The sequence below is a fragment of the Ursus maritimus genome, unplaced genomic scaffold (genome assembly GCF_017311325.1).
Source record: "Ursus maritimus isolate PB19 unplaced genomic scaffold, ASM1731132v1 scaffold_21, whole genome shotgun sequence".
Classification (NCBI taxonomy): Eukaryota; Metazoa; Chordata; class Mammalia; order Carnivora; family Ursidae; genus Ursus; species Ursus maritimus.
In genome coordinates this window covers 448,121-471,953 of record NW_024424564.1, presented here as the reverse complement: position 1 = coordinate 471,953, position 23,833 = coordinate 448,121, and the positions used below count along the sequence as shown (strand labels likewise).

At 41.7% G+C, this 23,833-nt stretch overlaps 1 pseudogene; it reads left to right on the top strand.

The window, feature by feature from the left end:
* Positions 1–8,065: 8,065 nt before the first annotated feature.
* On the top strand, positions 8,066–8,885 carry LOC103682554 (annotated as a pseudogene).
* The last annotated feature ends 14,948 nt before the right edge of the window (positions 8,886–23,833 follow it).

Below are 23,833 nucleotides of genomic sequence, written 5' to 3'. Positions count from 1 at the left end.
ATGATGTTATCAATATAGCAGATCGATCTGGGATTCTCTGAGAGATGTCTAGCTGGTTGGCTCTCTCCAGATCACTTAATGACAGAGAGCAGAAGAGTAAACATAGCCCTGGGGTAAGACTGTGAATGTATATTGTTGCCTTTTACAAGTGAATGTGAACTGTTTCTTTTCTTCCTTCTGATAGGGATGGAAAAGAATGCATCTGCCAGACCAAGGGTTGCATACCATGTACTTGGGCCCCTGTTAATCTGCTCTAGCAGATGCCACATATGGCAAAGCAGCTGCAATTAGGGCTACTACTTGGCTGAATTTATAGTATTTCACACACATCCTCCAGCATCTGGTTTTTGCAGGGACCAGATTGGTGAATTAAATGAAGAAATGATACAGACTACTGCTTTTACATTCTTTTGTTTTTTCCACGGTCCAGTGGTCTTTCATTCTGTTTACACATGTCCTGAATTCATAAGGAATGGGTTCCAGCAGCCCAGGCTCCTTTCCACTGGTTCTCACAAAGTATGCTTCTCTGGGTGGTACAGGCTGGTGCTTCCCAAGTACCTTTCTCATTGGTTTCTTTCTTGATCATTCTCCTTCACACACTTCAAGAAACTCTCAGCTCTTAGAGTGCTTATTATGCTCAATATGTATATTAGTTCTCTTGACAAGAATCTTGCCCTTAATTTGTGTGTTTACGACAATGCCGAGCATGCTGGGTAACATTGTAGACTCCTCCAGTTTTGCTCTGGCAACATTGGGGGGGCGTCCTTTTTTTTTTTTTTTAAGATTTTATTTATTTATTTGACAGAGAGAGAGAGAGAGAGCACAGGCAGGGCGAGCAGCAGAGGGAGAGGGACAAGTAGATTCCCTGCTGAGCAGGGAGCCCGATGTGGGACTCGATCCCAGGACGACGCTAGGATCATGACCAGAGCCAAAGGCAGACATTCAACTGACTGAGCCACCCAGGCGCCCCTTGGGGTGCTCCTTTTTGAATAGTGCACATTTCCTTGATGTCTGCAATGTCATGTTTCTTTTAGATTCGCATATTTGTGGCCAAAGGAACAACTCCATGTTTTCTAAAAGGTTTATTTTCTAAAAATAAGATCTTTAAAAAAAAAAAAAGAATTTATTTTTAAGTAATCCCTACACTCAAGGTGGAGCTCGAACTCACAAGGCTGAGATCAAGAGTCATACGCTCTACCGATTGAACCAGCCAGGTGCCCCTACTTAAAAATAAAATCTTTGAAAAATAAATAAAATTTAAAATTTACTTGAAATAGATATCTTCTTAGGAAAACAAAACTTACCTAAACTGATCAAAGAAGTAAGAGAAAATTCTGAGTGGTCCTATATATCTATTAAGTACTCTGAATATGTCATTTAAAAGCTTTCCCACAAAGAAAACTGTAAACCTAGATGGATGTATTAGTGAATTAGTCCAAACATTCAGGGAAGAAATAACACCAATCTTACAAAAACTTTTCCAGATCATAGAGAAAAAGAAGATTTCCAATTCATTTTGCGACACTATAACCTGAAAAAAATTTTAAATTATATATAATTTAAATATATATAGTTTAAATATAAATTTAAATTATAAAGTAGGACAAGTACAGGCCCCCTCTCTCATTAAGTTTGATGTGAAAATCCCACACAAAATAGCAAATAGAATCTATCAATATGTTAAAAGACATTAAGAAACATTATAACCAGGGGCGCCTGGGTGGCACAGCGGTTGGGCGTCTGCCTTCGGCTCAGGGCGTGATCCCGGCGTTATGGGATCGAGCCCCACATCAGGCTCTTCTGCTATGAGCCTGCTTCTTCCTCTCCCACTCCCCCTGCTTGTGTTCCCTCTCTCGCTGGCTGTCTCTCTCTCTGTCGAATAAATAAATAAAATCTTAAAAAAAAAAAAAAGAAACATTATAACCAGCCTGACTCTATTTCAGTAATTCCAGTGTGGTTTAACATTGGCAAACCAAACAATATAATTTATCACATTAACAGAATAAAATAGATAGATCATGTAATCCTCTCTATAGTTGCAGAAAAAGTATTTGATAAAATTCAACACCTGCTGATGATTAAAAAACTTATTAGCAAACTAGAAATAGATAAGACTTTAAAAATTTTTGATAGTGGGTGTCTACCAAAAACCTACAGCGGATATCATACACATCTAATGGTAAAATATTGAAAGTTTTCTCCTGTCTTAGAAAATCAACAATCCTACAATGTGAATAAACCTTGAAAACATTATATTAAGTGAAAGAAAGCCAAACACACACGATCACATATTGTATGATTCCATTTATATAAATTATCCAGAATAGGTAAATCCATAAAAATGAAAGATTGGTGGTTGCCAGGGGCTGGAGATAGGGGATAAGGGGAATGATTGCTTAATGAATACGGGGTTTTGTTATGCGGTGGTGAAAATGATTAAGAACTAGACAGAGGTGATAGTTGCATGGTATTGTAAATGAACTGAATGACACTGAATTGTAGTTTTTTTTCTTGTGATGCCTTTTTCTGACTTTTGTGTCAAGGTAATGTTGGTTTCATGGAATGACCGAGCACATTCCTTCTCCTCTTCATCCTCCTTTATTTTCTTTTTTAAGAGTTTGAAAGGATTGGTATTAATTCTTTAAATGTTTAGTAGAATTCAGAAGTGCCTGGGTGGCTTGTTGGTTAAATGTCTGCCTTCATTCCAGGTCATGATTGCAGGGTCTGGGGATTGAGCCCCACATCGGGCTCCCTGCTCAGCGGGAAGTCTGCTTCTCCCTCTCCCTCTGCCCCTCCCCTTGCTTGTGCTCTCTCTTTCTCAAAAAAAAAAAAAAAAAAACTTTAAAAAAATGTTTGGTAAAATTCACCAGTGAAGCCATCTGGTCCTGGACTTTTTATTTTGTTGGGAGGTTTTGGTTACTGATTCATTATCTTTGCTTGTTATAGGTCTGTTCAGATTTTTTATTTCTCCTTGAATCAGTTTTAGCAATTCCTCTGTTTCTAGGGATTTGCCCATTTTCATGTAGATAATCTAATCTGTTGGTGTATAACTGTTCATGTATTCTCTCACAGTCCTTTTTATTTCTATAAGTTTGGTAATGATGTCTCCACTTTTACTTCTGTTTTTAGTTATTTGTGTTTCTCTTTTTCTTAGGCTTGCTAAGGTTTGTTAGTTTTTTTTTTTTTAAGATTTTATTTATTTATGTGACAGAGAGAGACAGCCAGCGAGAGAGGGAACACAAGCAGGGGGAGTGGGAGAGGAAGAAGCAGGCTCATAGTGGAAGAGCCTGATGTGGGGCTCGATCCCACAACACCGGGATCACGCCCTGAGCCGAAGGCAGACGCTTAACCGCTGTGCCACCCAGGCGCCCCATAAGGAGGTTTTTGATGACCTTAACAAGACCAATTTCTTTCACATGGTGGGGATTACACTTGATTTGTAGGGGGTTGAAGAGAGAATGGGAGAAACTATCAAAGACTACTAAGGTTTTACTAAAAGAAACCAAGAGCCAAACTGAGGAGGCTCCCAGTGTAACCATCCCCAGTTAACAGGGATAATAACCACAATGGAACACATTGAATAGATTTAAATCCATGAATTCATAATGTTATTTAAAAAAATACTAGTCATCGTAAGACGATAGGGAACCAACCCGCTATTTTGAAAACCCTGGATAAGGAAAAAGTAACAAAAATTTATCTTGCCTTGCCAACAACTACTTTGAGGGGAAGTTCTTCATTATAAAAGTATGACAGTTGGGGTGCCTGGGTGGCTCAGTCAGTTAAGCATCCGACTCTTAATTTTGGCTCAGCTCATGATCTCATGGATTGTGAGATTGAGCCCCACATCAGGCTCTGCGGTTCGCAGGAAGTCTGCCTGATGATTCTTTCCTTCTGTCCCTCCCCTCCCCACTCTCTCTTTCTCTAACAAATAAATTAAATTAATCTTTTTTTTTTTTAAAGATTTTATTCATTTGACAGAGAGATACAGTGAGAGAGGGAACACAAGCAGGGGGAGTGGGAGAGGGAGAAGCAGGCTTCCCGCTGAGCAGGGAGCCCCATGCGGGGCTCGATTCCAGGACCCTGGGGTCATGACCTGAGCCGAAGGCAGACACCTAACGACTGAGCCACCCAGGCGCCCCTAAATTAAATTAATCTTTAAAAAAAAAGTATGGCAGCTAATAAATGAAGAAGGAATAATACAATGAGAACATCAGCACTTTGAGCGACAACAGTTGCTGACATCACAAAAAGAGATAAGCAGATATTATATGCCTCCTGACGGAAGAACTCACCACCATCTATGAGCTAGGCTTACTAAAATAATCAAATCTGAGTCTTAGCCTCTCAATCCAATACCAATTTGCAAGAAATTCATAAAACAAAGGAAAGACACCACACAGCAAAATCCAAAATGCAGAAAATTCTATCAGCAAAATCCAGAAGGTGGGAAATTCTGTAAGATAACAATCTAGTTTCTTCAACAAATAAACTGCAAGGGGCACCTGGGTGGCTCAGTCGTTAAGCGTCTGCCTTCGGCTCAGGGCGTGATCCCAGTGTTCTGGGATCGAGCCCCACGTCAGGCTTTTCCACTGAGAGCCTGCTTCTTCCTCTCCCACTCCCTTTGCTTGTGTTCCCTCTCTCGCTGGCTGTGTCTCTCTCTGTCAAATAAATAAATAAAATCTTAAAAAAAAAAAACTGCAAGAGAAAAATGTCCCATAAGATTAATAGATGATCATTTGTGTATTTCTCCTGAATATCTTCAGGATAGGGAATGCCTGAGACAGTCCTTATTACAGGATTGGGTCACCATAAGATAATTTTTTTTTTTAAATTTAGAAACATTTTTACTCTCTCTTAAAGCATACTAAATTTCTTCTTATAAAATTAGAAAATCTGGGGTGCCTGCCTGGCACAGATGGAATGGCATGTGACTCTTGAACTTGGGGTTGTGAGTTCTAGCCCCACATCAAGTGTAGAGGTTACTTAAAAATAAAATCCTGGGGCGCCTGGGTGGCTCAGTGGTTAAGCGTATGCCTTCGGCTCAGGTCATGATCCCAGAGTCCTGGGATCGAGCCCCACATCGGGCTCCTCCTCTGGGAGGCCTGCTTCTTCCTCTCCCACTCCCCCTGCTTGTGTTCCCCCTCTCTCTGGCTGGCTCTCTCTGTCAAATAAATAAAATCTTAAAAAAAAAAATCCTTGGGGCGCCTGGGTGGCGCAGTCGTGAAGCGTCTGCCTTGGGCTCAGGGCGTGATCCCAGGGTCCTGGGATCGAGCCCCACATCAGGCTCCTCCACTGGGAGCCTGCTTCTTCCTCTCCCACTCCCCCTGCTTGTGCTCCCTTTCTCGCTGGCTGTCTCTCTCTCTGTCAAATAAATAAATAAAATCTTAAAAAAAAAATAAAATCCTTAAAATTAAAAAAAAAATCTGTTTATACATCTTGAAGGATGTGTAAGAAACTGCCTATATGAAGGGGAACTGAATGCAAGATATCGCTGCACATATTTTGTTCTTTTTATGTTTTATTCCTGTTTTATGTAGTCAAAACATAAAATAATTGGGAAGGAGGGAGGGAGAGGGGAAGGAGGGAAGGAGGGAAGGAGGGAAGGAAGGAAAATCTTCAGACCCATTATGTTTCTCTGAAGCTTCCACCAAGTACACTTACTTCTACCCTGTGGTTAACCCTGCTTCTGTGTAACAACCCTTCAGATCTTTGAATACGTCTCTCTTTTTCCTTTCAGTTTTCCTTTCTTCAGCTATATGTCTGCACATCCTCCCCTTACTCTTCAAGTGACTTGGTGACTTGGTTAACAACCCCTTCCCGATTGCGCTGGCCTCTCCTAGCTGTACACGGCCCGGTCGTCAATGCGTGTAGCCCAGGACTGAGTGTCAGATTGCAGGAGGGACGACCACTTGGCGCATCCTGAAGACCATGTCATTTAATGGAAACAAAGCGTAAATAAAATGATTCGGCAGCTCCGTTCCTGATTATAGACCCAAGAGAAGTGAAAACATCTATCTCCACAAAAACTTGTACGTGAATGCTCATGGCAGCAGTATTCCTAACGGCCAGAAGGCAGTGAAGAAACCCAGAGTGTCGCCCCAAAATATGCCTCTTTGACATGAAATTATTTTTAACTAAAGGCAATTAAGAAGCAGCAAACACATAAAAAGCTCTCTTTCTACCCTCCTTTTCTGCCTAAAGGCAGAATATAAATTCTTTACTGGAGATGCTCCAGACTCTTATCGGCCCAGAGACGGCACCAGAGAAATCCCCAAACAAACGTCACTCCATTAGTTTCCTCCCATATGTTGACCTTCCCACAGTTTGCTGCCCTTAGAAGCCTAAAACTTCCTTTGTCCTCTCCTGTCATTTTGCCATAAATTTATTGCTCTTTTTTGAAGATGCTATATTAGCTAGAGTTCTAAGCCACCACTTTGAATTACTCTCCATTGAGGCTTCTCCGCTCTGATGTGGCTGCGTGTGTTAACAAACGTGTCCGTTTTATCTCGTTAATCTCTCTTTTTTGTTAAAGAGCCCCATCGGAGAACCTAAGATGGGTAGAGGTAAGGTTGTTTCCTACAATGGAAATAACCCAAATGTCCATCTACAGAAAAATGGATAAGCAAAATGTTATATATCCAGACAATTAATATTATTTACCCATAAAAAGAACAGAGTACTGGGGCACCTGGATGGCTCAGGTGGTTAAGTGTCTAACTCTTGATTTTGGCTCAGGTCATGATCTCGGGGTCCTAAGATTAAGCCCTGAGTTGTGCTCCATGTTCAGCACAGAGCCTGCTTAAGATTCTCTCTCTCTCTTTCTCTCCCTCTGCCCTCCGCCCCCACTCATGCTCTCTCTCTTTCCAAAAAAAAAAAAAAAAAAAAAGGTGAAAACATTACGTTAAATAAAGAAGCTAGTCAGAAATGTCCAAGTATTATATAATTCCATTATTATGAAAGTTCAGAAAAGAGCAATCTATAGAGACAGAGAGTAGATTAGTGGTTGCTTAGGGCTTAGGGAGAGGGGTGAAGGGGTGATAGGAAGGTGATAGTCAATGGGCACGGGGTTTCATGCTCTCTCCTTCTGCTCGTGCTTTCTCTTGCTATCTCTGTTACTATCTCTGCTTGCTCTCTCTCTCAAATAAATAAATAAATAAATAAATAAATAAATAAAATCTTTTAAAAAATATATCAAGGTTTGAGACCCCTGGCTGGCTCACTCTGTTGAGTGTGTTCTGGATCCTGGGGTGGGATCCAGTGGGACCCCCACACTGGATGTAAAATTTACTTAAAAATTAAATTAGAAAGGGGCATTTTGGTGACTCAATTGGTTGAGCATCTGACTTCAGCTCAGGTCATGATCTCTGGGTCCTGGGATCGAGCCCTGGGATGGGTACCCGCTCAGTGGGGAGTCTGCTTGTCCCTCTCCTTCTGCCCCTTCCCCTGCTGGTGCTATCCCTCTCTCTCTCAACTAAAATTGTTTTAAAAAATTAAATTAGGGGCGCCTGGGTGACTCAGTCGATTGAGTGTCCAACTCTTGGTTTTGGCTCAGGTCATGATCTCAGGGTTGTGAGATAGAGCCCCGGGTCCTGCTCAGGGTGGAATCTGCTTGGGATTCTTTCCCCCTTCTTCTCCCTCCCCCACTTCTCCCCCCCACTCTTTCTCTTTCTCTCTCTCAAAATAAATAAATCAATACATACATAAAATCCTTTAAAAACAAACAAATTTATCAAATTTTAAAAATCTTTAAAAAATAAAATAAAAAAATTTAAAGTAAAAAGAAATGAAATAAGAGGTTTCAAGAGAAAGTGACAAATAGTAAAGACAGACAAGGAAGATATAAAATCCTTGGCTCACATTTTTTTTTTCCTTAGGCAACTTCCTTTGAGCATCTTCAAGGACTCCACTAACAGGTTAATAGAAATCTCTGAAAAAGAAAACTAAAGCAAAGGAACAGAAAAAAATACCAAAACAACAAACAAACAAAAAAAATACTCAAGAAGATTTTCCTGAAATTAAAAAATTCAAAACTACATATTAAAAGAATATAGAGAGGGCAGGAATGGTGGCTCGAATTCCAGTTGTGGCCAGTACTTCCACTGCAGAATAGCCCAGAACAGCAAGAAGGGGTCAGCCAGTCCTTCCCACAAGTGCAGGAGCTCGGGGGTTACAGCGCCAGGGAGAAGAATCAAGTGTCCACCACCAGCTTTAGGCAGGGTATCAGTATGGAAGCCATGAGAGAGAAAAAAATGGCGCCCTCCAATTTCAGCACAAGACCTATGGAAAAGCTGCCAAGCCATTGCCCTTTAAGGACCCAAACTTTGTGCACTCTGGCCATGGTGGTGCGGTAGCTGGCAAGAACAGGACCTGGAAGAACCTGAAACAAATTCCTGCTGCTCAAAGGGCAAAGCCGTGGCAACTTCGGTATTGATGCTCCTCCATCCTTTAAACTGGCTCAGAAGTCTTCTGATGTTTCAGGTCTTCTTGCCAACGGCACAGACCCCCAGAGCAAGATACAGTTCAACACCATTGAAGAGTTTTCCTGTGTTCAGAGGCTGCCATTCAATGTCATCACTGGCTATGTGGCCCTGAGGAAGGCTGCAAGCATCATTCCCTGAGCCTTGAGAAATGGAGACCAAGTGGACACTGTCTCAAAGGCAAATTTTGGACTCATGATTTTCTTTTATGGAAACAAACTTATTCTGTCAATCTGGAAATGTCAGTGCTGTGCCTTAGAAAAAATGTTCGGCTTTAATTTAAGGGTTTCCCCCCTCTGTTTTCCCTCCAAGAGTGATATTTCCTGTTGAATTAAATTATACTTCAGTTGGAGGCACCTGGGTGGCTCAGTTTATTAAGTGTCAGACTCTTGATTTCAACTCAGGGCATGATCTCAGGGTCCTGAGATAGAGCTCTCTGTGGGGCTCCACGGTGGGTGTGGAGCCTACTTAAGAGTCTCTCTCCCATTCCGTCTGCCCCTCCCCTCCCCCCATGCACACTCCCATGCTTGCATGCTCTCTCTCTCTCAAAAAAAATATACTTCAGTTGTTGCCTCAAGTAAAATTGTTTGACAAGAAAAAAAATATAGCAGGTGCCTAAAATATTGACCTACAATGACCAAGACAAAGACATATTCTAATAAATTTATTAGACTTTTTTTTTTTCCCTCGAGAGAGCAGGCGCACGTGGGGGGTGGGTCAGAGGGCGAGGGAGAGAGAGAATCTTAAGTGGGCTCCACATCTAGCACAGAGCCCAACACGGGGCTGGATCTCAGGACCCTAAGAGCATGACCTGAGCCAAAATCAGTCAGCCAGCGCCCTTAGACCTTAAAGAAAAAAATCTTTTAACCAGACAAAAAGAACATAGATTTGGGATGCCTGGGTGGCTCAGTAGGTTAAGCGGCTGCCTTCATTTCAGGTCATGATCCCAGGGTCCTAAGATCGAGTCCCACATCAGGCTCCTTGCTCAGAGGGGAGCCTGCTTCTCCCTCTGCCTACTCTGACTGCTGCTCCGCTTGCTTGTGCTCTCTCTCTCTCTGACAAATAAATAAAATCTTAAAAAAAAAAAAAGAGCATAGACTCATAAGGGACAAATTAGATACTTTTCAGACTTGTCTGACAGCAATGATTTATGCAAGAAAAGAAAATGAAGTTAATGTATTTTAAATATTTAAGAAAAGGACATGTGAGCCAAAGCAAACTAACCTTCCACTGTAATGGACAGAGACAAATTGTTATCAATATGCAGGAACTCAGGGAATATTGTTCCCATGAGCCCTTCCTAGGAAATCCACTGGAGAATGCAATTCAGAGAACCAACTCTCTGGAGAGACATCAATATAAGGGCTCTGAGTAAATGTTATAATATTAGTTACTTAGAGAACTGAGACTAAATGAAGATTAAAAGAGAAAGTATATTATGTAATGGCCATATGATCTGACAATGTAGGTATTATAACCATGAAAAAATGGGAAGAGAATGAGGATAGCATCTGCAAAAACAAAAAACAACAAAAAAAATCGTATCCGTTTCTGTAATTGGTGGAGGTAGTATTACTAGCTATTCAGAAACTATTTAATATGTAATGCAGGATAAGGTAAATGAGTAACTATAAAATATTCTAATTCATTTCTGTGCCCTTGGGAACCATGATTTTTTTTATTTTTAAAATTTATTTTAATTTCTTTTAAAGATTTAATTTATTTATTTTAGAGAGAGAGAGTGCCAGCAGGGGGAGGAGCAGAGGGGGAAGGAGAGAAAGAATCTTAAGCAGACTCCCTGCTGAGTGCACAGCCTGACTCAGGGCTCCGTCGCAGGACCCTGGGATCATGACCTGAGCTGAAACCAAGAGCCAGATGCTTAATCAACTGAGCCACCAGGTGCCCTGATTTTTTTTTTTTTTAGAAGTCCAGTTACCTTGGAGTTTATTTAAACCAAGAGAAAAAGGTCATGTTTTCATGCAATACATATTATGTATGTGTGACAGGAGCGCCTGGGTGGCTCAGTTGGTTAAGTGTCTGCCTTCAGCTCAGGTCATGATCCCAAGGTCCTAGGATCAAGTCCCACGTCAGGCTTCCTGCTCGGCGGGGAGTCTACTTTTCCCTCTCTCTCTGTTGCTCTCCCTCTTTGTCAAATAAATAAATAAAATCTTTAAAAAAATTAAAAAATTAAAAGCCCAGTTCACTTTCTGAAGAATCCACATAGAAGACAAAATATAATGTTTCATGGAGGCTAAAGAGCATCCTACTAAAGAATGAATGGGTCAACCAGGAAATTAAAGAATTAAAAAAAATTCATGGAAACAAATGAAAATGAAAACACACTGTTCAAAATCTTTGGGATGCAGCAAAGGCAGTCCTAAGAGGGAAGTATATAGCACTACCAGCCTTTCTCAAAAAACAGGAAAGGTCTCAAATACACAACCTAACCTTACACCTAAAGGAGCTGGAAAAAGAACAGCAAATAAAGCCTAAACTCAGCAGGAGAAGAGAAATAATAAAGATTAGAGCAGAAATCCATGAAATAGAAACCAAAAGAACAGCAGAACAGATCATGAAACTAAGGGCTGGTTCTTTGAAATAAGATTGATAAACCCCTGGCCAGACTTATCAAAAAGAAAAGAGAAAGGACCCAAATTAATAAAATCATGAATGAAAGAGGAGAGATCACAACCAACACTTAAGAAATACAAACAATTATAAGAACATATTATGAGCAACTATATGCCAACAAATTCAGCAATTTGGAAGAAATGGATGTATTCCTAGAGATGTATAAACTACCAAAACTGAAACAGAAAGAAACAGAAAACCTGAACAGACCCATAACCATCAAGGAACCTGAAGCAGTAATCAAAAATCTCCCAACAGGGACGCCTGGGTGGCTCAGCCGGTTAAGCATCTGCCTTTGGCTCAGGTCATGATCCCAGGGTCCTAGGGTTGAGTCCCACATCAGGCTCCTTGCTCAGCAGGGAGCCTCCTTTCACTCTGCCTGCCACTCTCCCTGCTTGTGTGCTCTCTCTCTCTCTCTGATAGATAGATAGATATAGATAGATAGATAGATAGATAGATAGATAGATATAGATAAATATATAAAATCTTTTTTAAAAAAAGAAACTTTCCCAACAAACAAGAGCCCAAGGTCGGATGGCTTCCCAGGGGAATTCTACCAAACATATAAAGAAGAATTAATACCTATTCTTCTGAAACTGCTCCAAAAAATAGGAATGGAAGGAAAACTTCCAAACTCTTTTTATGAGGCCTGCATTACCTTGATTCGAAAACCAGACAAAGACCCCACCAAAAAGGAGAATTACAGACCAATATCCCTGATGAACATGGATGCAAAAATTCTCACCAAAATACCAGCCAATAGGATCCAACAGTACATTAAAAGGATTATTCACCATGACCAAGTGGGATGTATTCCTGGGCTGAAGGGTGGTTCAACATCCGCAAATCAATCAAAGTGATACACTACGTTAATAAAAGAAAGCACAAGAGCCATATGATCCTCTCAATAGATGCAGAAAAAGCATTTGACACAGGACAGCATTCTTTTTCCTTTTCTTTCTTTCTTTCTTTCTTTCTTTCTTTCTTTCTTTCTTTCTTTCTTTCTTTCTTTCTTTCTTTCTCTTTCCTTCCTTCTTTCCTTCCTTCCTCTTAGATTTTATTCATTTATTTGTCAGAGAGAACGAGCACAAGCAGGGGGAGCAGCAGGCAGAGGGAGAAGCAGGCTCCCTGCTGAGCAAGGAGCCCGATGTGGAACTGGATCCCAGTCCTGGAATCATGACCTGAGCCAAAGGCAGATGCTTAACAGACTGAGCCACCCAGGTGTCCCTACAGTATCCTTTTTTTTTTTTTTTAAGATTTTATTTATTTATTTGAAAGAGATAGAGACAGCCAGCGAGAGAGGGAACACAAGCAGGGGGAGTGGGAGAGGAAGAAGCAGGCCCACAGCGGAGGAGCCTGACGTGGGGCTCGATCCCATAACGCCGAGATCATGCCCTGAGCCGAAGGCAGACGCTTAACTGCTGTGCCACCCAGGCGCCCCTACAGTATCCTTTTTTGATTAAAATTCTTCTTAGTGTAGGGATAGAGGGAACATACTTCAATGTCATAAAAGCCATATACAAAAAGCCCACAGCGAATATCATTCTCAATGATAAAATGATAAAAGCTGAAAGCTTTTCCCCTAAGGCCAGGAGCACCGCAGGGTTTTACACTATCATGAATGCTGTTCAACATAGTACTAGAAGCCCTAGCCTCAGTAATCAGACAAAAAGAAATAAAAGGCATCCGAATCGATAAAGAAGTCCAACTCTGACTCTTTGCAGATGATATGATGCTCTATGTGAAAAACCCAAAAGACTCCACCCCAAAATTGCTAGAACTCATACAGGAATTCAGCAAAGTGGCAGGCTATAAAATCAGTGCACAGAATCAGTTATATTTCTATATACTAACAATGAGACAGAAGAAAGAGAAATTAAGGAGTCAATCCCATTTACAATTGCACCAAAAACCATAAGATACCTAGGAATAAACCTAACCAAAGAGGTAAAGGATCCGTACTCAGAAAACTATAGAACACTCATGAAATAAATTGAGGAAGACACAAAGAAATGGAAAAATGTTCCATGCTCATGGGTTGCAAGAACAAATATTGTTAAAATGTCTATGCAACCTAGAGCAATCTACACATTCAATACAATCCCTATCAAAATACCATCAACTGGGGTGCCTGGGTGGCTCAGATGGTTGGGCATCTGCTTTTGGCTCAGGTCATGGTCTCCAGGTCCTGGGATTGAGCCCCATGTTGGGCTCCCGGCTCAGCAGGGAGTCTGCATCTCCCTCTCCCTCTGCCTCTCCCCCTGTTTGTGTTCTCTCTGTCTCTCTCACTCTCAAATGAATAAATAAAAATCCTTAAAAAAATACTAAAATACCATCAACTTTTTTTCACAGAGCTGAAACAAATAATCCTAAAATTTGTATGGAACCAGAAAAGACCCCGAATAGCTAAAGGAATGTTGAAAAAGAAAACCAAAGCTGGTGGCGTCACAATCCTGGACTTGAAGCTCTATTACAAAGCTGTAATCATCAAGACATAGTTCTGGCACAAAAGCACACAAAGATCAATGGAACAGAACAGATAACTCAGAAATGGACCCTCAACTCTAGGGTCAACTAATCTTCGACAAGCAGGAAAGAATATCCAATGGAAAAAAGACAGTCTCTTCAACAAATGGTGTTGGGAAAATGGGACAGTCACATGCAGAAGAATGAAACTGGACCATTTCCTTACACCATACACAAAAATAGACTCAAAATGGATGAAAGACCTAAATGTGAGACAGGAATCCATCAAAATCCTAGAAGAGAACACAAGTAGCAACCTCTATGACCTTGGCCGCAGCAACTTCTTGCTAGACACATCTCCAAAGACAATGGAAACAAAGGCAAAAATGAACTATTGGGACTTCATCAAGATAAAAAGCTTTTCCACAGCGAAGGAAACAGTCAATAAAACCAAAAGACAACTGACAGAATGGGAGAAGATATTTGCAAATGAGATATCAGATAAAGGGCTAGCATACAAAATCTATAAAGAACTTACCAAACGCAACACCCAAAGAACAAATAATACAATCAAGAAATGAACAGAAGACATGAACGGGGTGCCTGGGTGGCTCAGTCAGTTAAGCGTCTGCCTTCAGATTAGGTCGTGATCCCAGGGTCCTGGGATCCAGCCGCATGTTAGGCTCTCTGCTTAGCGGGAGCCTGCTTTTCCCTCTCCCTGCTGCTCCCCCTGCTTGTACTCTCTCTCTGTCAAATAAATAAATAAAATCTTTAAAAAACAACTTAAAAAAAAAAGAAGATAAACAGACATTTCTCCAAAGAAGACATCCACATGGCCAACAGACACATGAAAAAGTGCTCAACATCACTCGGCATCAGGGAAATACAAAACAAAACCACAATGAGATACCACCTCACACCAGTCAGAATGGCTAAAATTAACAAGTCAGGAAATGACAGATGTTGGTGAGGATGTGGAGAAAGGGGAACCCTCCTACACTGTTGATGGGAATGCAAGCTGGTGCAGCCACTCTGGAAAACAGTATGGAGGTTCCTCAAAAAGTTGAGAATAGAGCTACCCTAGTAGCAACAATAGCTAAAATAAAAAAGAACAATTATAACAATATACTATAATAAAAATATACTATATTTTTATAAATATGTAAATAATATACTGAAGTATTTTAAAAACATATTTATAAATATACAAAAAATATATAAGTATGTAAATAACAATATACTAAAGAAATAGAAGTTATATAAATGTGGTCTCCCTCTCTCAAAAAAGAAAAGAAATCTTGCCATTTGGGAGTTAAGATGGCGGAGGAGTAGGAGACACCGTTTTCAGCCGGTCCCCCGAGTCGAGCTGGATAGGTACCAGACCAGTCTAAACAACCACGGAACCAGCCTGAGACGCAGGAAGAGCATCTGGATCTCTACAAATGAACATCTCCAGCGCTGAGTATTGAGGTCGGGGGGAGCCATGAAACTGTGCACAGATATCGGAAGATAAAGCGGAAGGGGAGGGAGCCGCGCGTCGGGCGCCGGGAAGGCAGCCACTTGCACGGGAGAGTGGGCGGGGCTCGCGGACGGCACCCGAAAACAGCAGACTGAGACCGTGAGCCGGGTGCGCGCGCCACCAGGCATCTCGCGGAACCCGGAATCCCGGTGCGCTCACTGGACCAGACTGAGACCGGGAGTCCGGGAGCGCGCGCGGGCGGCTGGCGGCGCATTAGAAACACAAAGGACAGAGAACGCGCCGGCCCTGGAAGTAGGGCTGGGACGCCGGGTGTGGGGCGCACATCCCGGGACGCTGCAGGGTTGAGCAGCACCAACAGAAACAGAGTTAAAGTGGCCAGAACATTAGTAGAGAACGGGCCGCAATCCTTCTGTTCCGTGACAGAGGCTGAAATTTGGCCGCTGCTGCTCTGACTCTCAGAAGAGGCACAGCAAACCGCCAGGGAAAGCCGCCAGAGAACAAAAGCCTGGAAATACCGGCTCAGAGAGTGCCCATCCCCATCCTCCCTCGCAGGGGACACGGAGACTCTACCCAAACAGGGTTGCCTGAGTATTGGCGCGGCAGGCCCCTCCCCCAGAACACAGAAGGCAGGCTGAAAAATCAAGAAGCCCACAACCCGGGCGCCTGGGTGGCGCAGTCATTGAGCGCCTGCCTTCGGCTTAGGGCGTGATCCCGGCGTTCCGGAAAGGAGTCCCTCATCGGGCTCCTCCGCTGGGAGCCTGCTTCTTCCTCTCCCACTCCCCTGCTTCTGTTCCCTCTCTCGCTGGTTGGCTGCCACATAAATAAATAAATAAAATCTTTAAAGAAGAAGCCCACATCCCTAAGATCCCTATAAAACAAGGGGCACGGCCTGGGACCCAGTCAATAATTTGGGCTCTGGAAACCCCGCAACCTCTCTTCATCAGAATGACAAGAAGGAGAAGCCCCCCCCAGCAAAGAAAAGACAGTGATTCTGTGGCCTCTGCCACAGAAATAATGGATATGGATGTAACCAAATTATCAGAAATGGAATTCAGAGTAACGATGGTCAAAATGATGAGTAGAATTGAAAAAACTATTAACGAAAAGGTTACTGAGAATATAGAATCCCTAAGGACAGAAATGAGAGCGAATCTGACAGAAATTAAAAATTCTATGAGCCAAATGCAGGCAAAACTAGAGGCTCTGACGGCCAGGGTCGCAGAAGCAGAGGAACGGGTTAGTGAATTGGAGGATGGGTTAATAGAGGAAAAAATGAAAATAGAAGATGGTCTTAAAAAAATCCACGCCCACGAATGTAGGTTACGGGAGATTACTGACTCAATGAAACGATCCAATGTTAGAATCATCGGCATCCCCGAGGGGGTGGAGAAAAACAGAGGTCTAGAAGAGATATTTGAACAAATTGTAGCTGAAAACTTCCCTAATCTAGCAAGGGAAACAAACATTCGTGTCCAAGAGGCAGAGAGGACCCCTCCCAAGCTCAACCACGACAAACCTACGCCACGTCACGTCATAGTGCAATTCGCAAATATTAGATGCAAGGATACAGTATTGAAAGCGGCCAGGGCAAAGAAATTTCTCACGTACCAAGGCAAAAGCATCAGAATTACGTCAGACCTGTCTACACAGACCTGGAATGAGAGAAAGGGTTGGGGGAGCATATTTAAAGCTCTTTCAGAGAAAAACATGCAGCCAAGGATCCTTTATCCAGCAAGGCTGTCATTCAGAATTGATGGAGAAATAAAGACATTTCAGAATCGCCAGTCACTAACCAATTTTGTAACCACGAAACCAGCCCTACAGGAGATATTACGGGGGGTTCTATAAAAGTAAAAAGGCCCCAAGAGTGATACAGAACAGAAAGTCACAGCCAATACAAACAAAGACTTTACTGGCAACATGGCAACATTAAAATCATATCTCTCAGTAATCAGTCTTAATGTAAATGGTTTGAACCATCCCATAAAACGCCACAGGGTTGCAGATTGGATAAAAAGAAATGACCCATCCATTTGCTGTCTACAAGAGACTCATTTCGAACCCAAAGATGCATTCAGACTGAGAGTAAGGGGATGGAGTACCATCTTTCACGCAAATGGACCTCAAAAGAAAGCTGGGGTAGCAATTCTCATATCAGATAAATTGGATTTTAAACTACAGACTATAGTTAGAGATGCAGAAGGGCACTATATTATTCTTAAGGGAAGTATTCAACAAGTGGATATGACAATTATAAATATATATGCCCCCAACAGGGGAGCAGCAAGATACACAAGCCAACTCTTAACCAGAATAAAGAGACATATAAATAAAAATACATTAATAGTAGGGGACCTCAACACTCCACTCTCAGAAATAGACAGAACACCCTGGCAAAAACTAAGCAAAGAATCAAAGGCTTTGAATGCCATACTCGACGAGTTGGACCTCATAGATATATATAGAACACTACACCCCAGAACCAAAGAATACTCATTCTATTCTAATGCCCATGGAACATTCTCAAGAATAGACCATGTTCTGGGACACAAAACAGGTCTCAACCGATACCAAAAGATTGAAATTATCCCCTGCATATTCTCAGACCACAACGCTCTGAAATTGGAACTCAACCACAAGGAAAAATTTGGAAGAAACTCAAACACTTGGAGACTAAGAACCATCCTGCTCAGGAATGACTCGATAAACCAGGAAATCAAAAATCAAATTAAACAATTTATGGAGACCAATGAGAATGAAAATACAACAGTCCAAAACCTATGGGATACTGCAAAGGCAGTCCTAAGGGGGAAATACATAGCCATCCAAGCCTCACTCAAAAGAATAGAAAAATCTAAAATGCAGTTTTTATATTCTCACCTCAAGAAGCTGGAACAGCAACAGAGGGACAGGCCTAATCCACGCACGAGGAAGCAGTTGACCAAAATTAGAGCTGAAATCAATCAAGCAGAAACCAGAAGTACAGTAGAGCAGATCAACAGGACTAGAAGCTGGTTCTTTGAGAGAATCAATAAAATTGACAGACCACTGGCAAGACTTATCCAAAAGAAAAGAGAAAGGACCCAGATTATTAAAATTATGAATGAAAAAGGAGAGGTCACGACGAACACCATTGAAATTGGAAGGATTATTAGAAATTTTTATCAACAGCTATATGCCAATAAACTAAGCAATCTGGAAGAGATGGAATCCTTCCTGGAAACCTATAAACTACCAAGATTGAAACCGGAAGAAATTGATTCCTTAAACAGGCCAATTAATTATGAAGAAATTGAGTCAGTGATAAACAACCTTCCAAATAACAAAACTCCAGGCCCGGACGGTTTTCCTGGGGAATTCTACCAAACATTCAAAGAAGAAATAATACCTATTCTCCTAAAGCTATTTCAAAAAATAGAAACAGAAGGAAAGCTACCAAACTCATTCTATGAGGCCAATATTACCTTGATCCCCAAACCAGGCAAAGACCCCCTCAAAAAGGAGAATTACAGACCGATTTCCCTAATGAATATGGACGCCAAAATCCTCAACAAGATACTTGCTAATAGAATCCAACAGTACATTAAAAGGATTATCCATCACGATCAAGTGGGATTCATACCTGGGATGCAAGCGTGGTTCAATATTCGCAAATCAATCAGCGTGATACATCATATCAACAAGAAAAGACTCAGGAACCATATGATCCTCTCAATCGATGCCGAAAAAGCATTTGACAAAATACAGCATCCTTTCCTGATTAAAACCCTTCAGAGTGTAGGAATAGAAGGTACATTTCTCAATCTCATAAAAGCCATCTATGAAAAGCCTACTGCAAATATTATTCTCAATGGGGAAAAGCTGGAAGCCTTTCCCTTAAGATCAGGAACTCGACAAGGATGCCCACTCTCGCCACTATTATTCAACATAGTACTAGAAGTCCTTGCAACAGCAATCAGACGACAAAAAGGGATCAAAGGTATTCAAATTGGCAAAGAAGAAGTCAAAATGTCTCTCTTTGCAGATGACATGATACTCTATATGGAAAACCCAAAAGAAGCCACTCCCAAACTATTAGAAGTTATAGAGCAATTCAGTAACGTGGCGGGATACAAAATCAATGCTCAGAAATCAGTTGCATTTCTATACACGAATAACGAGACCGAAGAAAGAGAAATTAGGGAATCCATCCCATTTACAATAGCACCAAAAACCATACGTTACCTTGGAATTAACTTAACCAGAGACGTAAAGGACCTATATTCTAGAAACTATAAATCACTCTTGAAAGACATTGAGGAAGACATAAAAAGATGGAAAGATATTCCATGCTCATGGATTGGAAGAATTAACATAGTTAAAATGTCCATGCTACCCAGAGCAATCTACACTTTCAATGCTATCCCGATCAAAATACCGAGGACATTTTTCAAAGAACTGGAACAAATAGTCCTTAAATTTGTATGGAAACAGAAAAGGCCCCGAATCTCCAAGGAACTGTTGAAAAGGAAAAACAAAGCTGGGGGCATCACAATGCCGGATTTCGAGCTGTACTACAAAGCTGTGATCACAAAGACAGCATGGTACTGGCACAAAAACAGACACATAGACCAATGGAACAGAATAGAGAGCCCAGAAATGGACCCTCGGCTCTTTGGGCAACTAATATTTGATAAAGCAGGAAAAAACATCCGGTGGGAAAAAGACAGTCTCTTCAATAAATGGTGCTGGGAAAATTGGACAGCTACATGCAAAAGAATGAAACTTGACCACTCTCTCACACCATACACAAAAATAAACTCCAAATGGATGAAAGACCTCGATGTGAGACAGGAATCCATCAAAATTCTAGAGGAGAACATAGGCAGCAACCTCTACGACATCGGCCAAAGCAACCTTTTTCATGACACATCCCCAAAGGCAAGAGAAACAAAAGATAAAATGAATTTATGGGACTTCATCAAGATTAAAAGTTTCTGCACAGCCAAGGAAACAGTCAGAAAAACTAAGAGGCAGCCCACGGAATGGGAGAATATATTTGCAAATGACACTACAGATAAAGGACTGGTATCCAAGATCTACAAAGAACTTCTCAAACTCAATACACGAGAAACAAATAAACAAATCAAAAAATGGGCAGAAGATATGAACAGACACTTTTCCAATGAAGACATACAAATGGCTAACAGACACATGAAAAAATGTTCAAAATCATTAGCCATCAAGGAAATTCAAATCAAAACCACACTGAGATACCACCTTACGCCAGTTAGAATGGCAAAAATAGACAAGGCAAGAAACAACAATTGTTGGAGAGGATGTGGAGAAAGGGGATCCCTCCTACATTGTTGGTGGGAATGCAAGTTGGTACAGCCACTCTGGAAAACAGTGTGGAGGTCCCTTAAAAAGTTAAAAATTGAGCTACCCTATGATCCAGCCATTGCACTACTGGGTATTTACCCCAAAGATACAGACGTAGTGAAGAGAAGGGCCATATGCACCCCAATGTTCATAGCAGCAATGTCCACAATAGCTAAATCGTGGAAGGAGCCGAGATGCCCTTCAACAGATGACTGGATTAAGAAGTTGTGGTCCATATATACAATGGAATATTACTCAGCTATCAGAAAGAACGAGTTCTCAACATTTGCTACAACATGGACGGCACTGGAGGAGATAATGCTAAGTGAAATAAGTCAAGCAGAGAAAGACAACTATCATATGATTTCTCTCATCTATGGAACATAAGAACTAGGATGATCGGTAGGGGAAGAAAGGGATAAAGAAAGGGGGGGTAATCAGAAGGGGGAATGAAACATGAGAGACTATGGACTATGAGAAACAAACTGAGGACTTCAGAGGGGAGGAGGGTGGGGGAATGGGATAGACCGGTGATGGGTAGTAAGGAGGGCACGTATTGCATGGTGCACTGGGTGTTATACACAACTAATGAATCATCGAGCCTTACATCGGAAACCGGGGATGTACTGTATGGTGACTAACATAATATAATAAAAAATCATTTAAAAAAAAAAAAAAAAGAAATCTTGCCATTTAGAAAAAAAAAATAAATGAGGCATATTGCTCCTTTAATTAAGGAAGGGACAAAGCAATCGTAGGATGATGGAAGCAGTTCATGAGTGGTACTGCTGAAGCAAAGTGATGTTTGCAGATCATAGGGGAAGAGAGGAAAAAATAAAACAAGACAAAACCAGAGAGAGAGACAAACTATAAGAGACTCTTAACCATAGGAAACAAACAGAGGGTTGCTAGAGGCGAGGGGGGGGTGGAGGAATGGGGTAACTGGGTGATGGACATTAAGGAGGGGATATGATGTAATGAGTACTGGGTGTATATAAGACTGATGAATCACTGAACTCTACCTCTGAAACTAATAATACACTATATGTTAATTGAATTTAAATTTTAAAATCTTATATGTATATATAATGTTGCATGATGTCTATAAATCAATTTGTTGTCAGATCCTCCAGTTAAGAATCCTCCTTCTAGGAAATTTTCATCTCTCTTAGATACCAAATAGAACATCTCATTAATGATTGCTGTTCTGTGTCTTCACTATAGGTCTGGTAGAACTTGGAGAGCCATGGCTTCCCATGGTTGTTGAAGATGACGATCGCCTTGACCATGGTTGAGTTGGGCCAACCAGGTAGGTGCTGGGGCCCAGGGTGGGGCAAGTTCGAGAGCCTCTCCTTGGGATCTCAGTGGAGATTCTTCCCCCTGCCATCCCTTGCTGCAAAAAAAGCATGATTTTTTTTTTTTTTAAGTAAACTCTACACCCAGTGTTGGGCTCAAACTTACGGCCTAGAGAACAAGAGTTGTGTGCTCTACTCACTGAGTTAGCCAGGTGCCCCAAGAACCATGAATTTTGATGGAAGAAAGAAAGTACAGATTTTCTGTAGTTTCAAATTTGAATTAGAAGTATCGGTATGAATACTGTATATACATAGTTTTGTCCCCTGAAAAGAACTAGAAACAGTGACCAACACAACGTGAATAAGTGTTCCTAGGGCAAGGCACTCTTTAATTACTGTTTGTCATTAAAACAACTGTGATTCTTGGAGAAGTGGGTGGAGACTGTTGGATGCTGGGGAAATGGCAGGACCCCATGGATTGGAGGTGACTGTCAGGGAGACAAAGTACTGCGGTGGGCATGACTAAACAAGTGAACTGCAAGGTAAGATGGTTAGTGGGGAACTGGGTTCGAGATTTCTTTTTTTTTTAAGATTTTATTTATTCATTTGAGAGAGCGAGCATAAGCAGGGGGGAAGGACAGAGGGATAGGGAGAAGCACACCCCCCCACTGAGCAGGGAGCCCCTCATGGGGCTCCATCCCAGGACCCTGGGATCACGACCCGAGCCAAAGGCAAACACTTAACAGCTGAGCCACCCAGGCGCCCCAAGGTTTGAGATTTCTAACATGAAAGTTTTTTTTGTGATGTCAAGTTTTAAGTTATGACTGCTGGAGTGAGTAAAGATCATGGAGGACAAGGTGGTTATGAAATCCAAAGCTCAGGGGCACCTGGGTGGTTCCGTTGGTTAAGCATTTGACTCTTGATTTTGGCTCAAGTCATGATCTCAGTGTCTTGAGATCAAGCCTGGCATGGGGCTTGGCAATGGGCATGGAGCCTGCTTCAGATTCTCTCCCTCTGCCCCCCCCCCGGCTTGTGTGTGGGTGCACACACACTCTCTCTCTCCCTCTCTAAAAAAAGGAAAAAAATAGAATTATTATAAATAACATTGAACTTTACCAAAAGTTCTTTTTTGGGGGGTGGAGGGGTCTCTCTTTGATAATCCTATGATTTTCTCATTGAGTCTTTTTTTTTTTTTTTTTTAAAGATTTTATTTATTTATTTGACAGAGATAGAGACAGGCAGCGAGAGAGGGAACACAAGCAGGGGGAGTGGGAGAGGAAGAAGCAGGCTCATAGCAGAGGAGCCTGATGTGGGGCTCGATCCCACAACGCCGGGATTACGCCCTGAGCTGAAGGCAGACGCTTAACCGCTGTGCCACCCAGGCGCCCCCTCATTGAGTCTTTTAATGTGATAAATTACATTTTTAGACTTTATGTTACTGAATCATTCTTGCATTTCTGGGATAAACTCTACTCGATAATGATTTATTTTTGTTTAATTTGTATTTATTTATTTTTTAATAATGATTTACTTTTATTTTTTTAAAGATTTTATTTAGGGTGCCTGGGTGGCTCAGTCATTAAGCGTCTGCCTTCTGCTTGGGTCATGATCCCAGGGTCCTGGGATCAAGCCCCGCATCGTGCTCCTTGCTCAGAGAGAAGCCTGCTTCTCCCTCTCCCACTCCCCCTGCTTGTGTTCCCTCTCTCGCTGTCTCTCTCTGTCAAATAAGTAAAATCTTTAAAAATAAATAAATAAAGGTTTTATTTATTTATTTGTCAGAGAGAGAGAGAGCACAAGCAGGGGGAACAGCAGGTAGAGGGAGAAGCAGGTTCCCCACTGAGCAGAGAGCCCAATGCAGGGCTCAATCCCAGGACCCCGGGATCATGACCTGAGCAGAAGGCAGACACTTAACCTGCTGAGCCACGCAGGTGCCCAGTTCATTACTATTTTTAACAGCCCTATTGAGGTATACCTGACATAAAATAAATTACAAGTGTATAAGTTGTTAAGCTCTGACTTATGTATTTGAAACCATCATCACAATCAAGATAATGAACACATCTATGACCCCCAAAGTTTCCCCAGGAGCACTCATTTCTCCCTCCCCTTCCTCCCTCCCT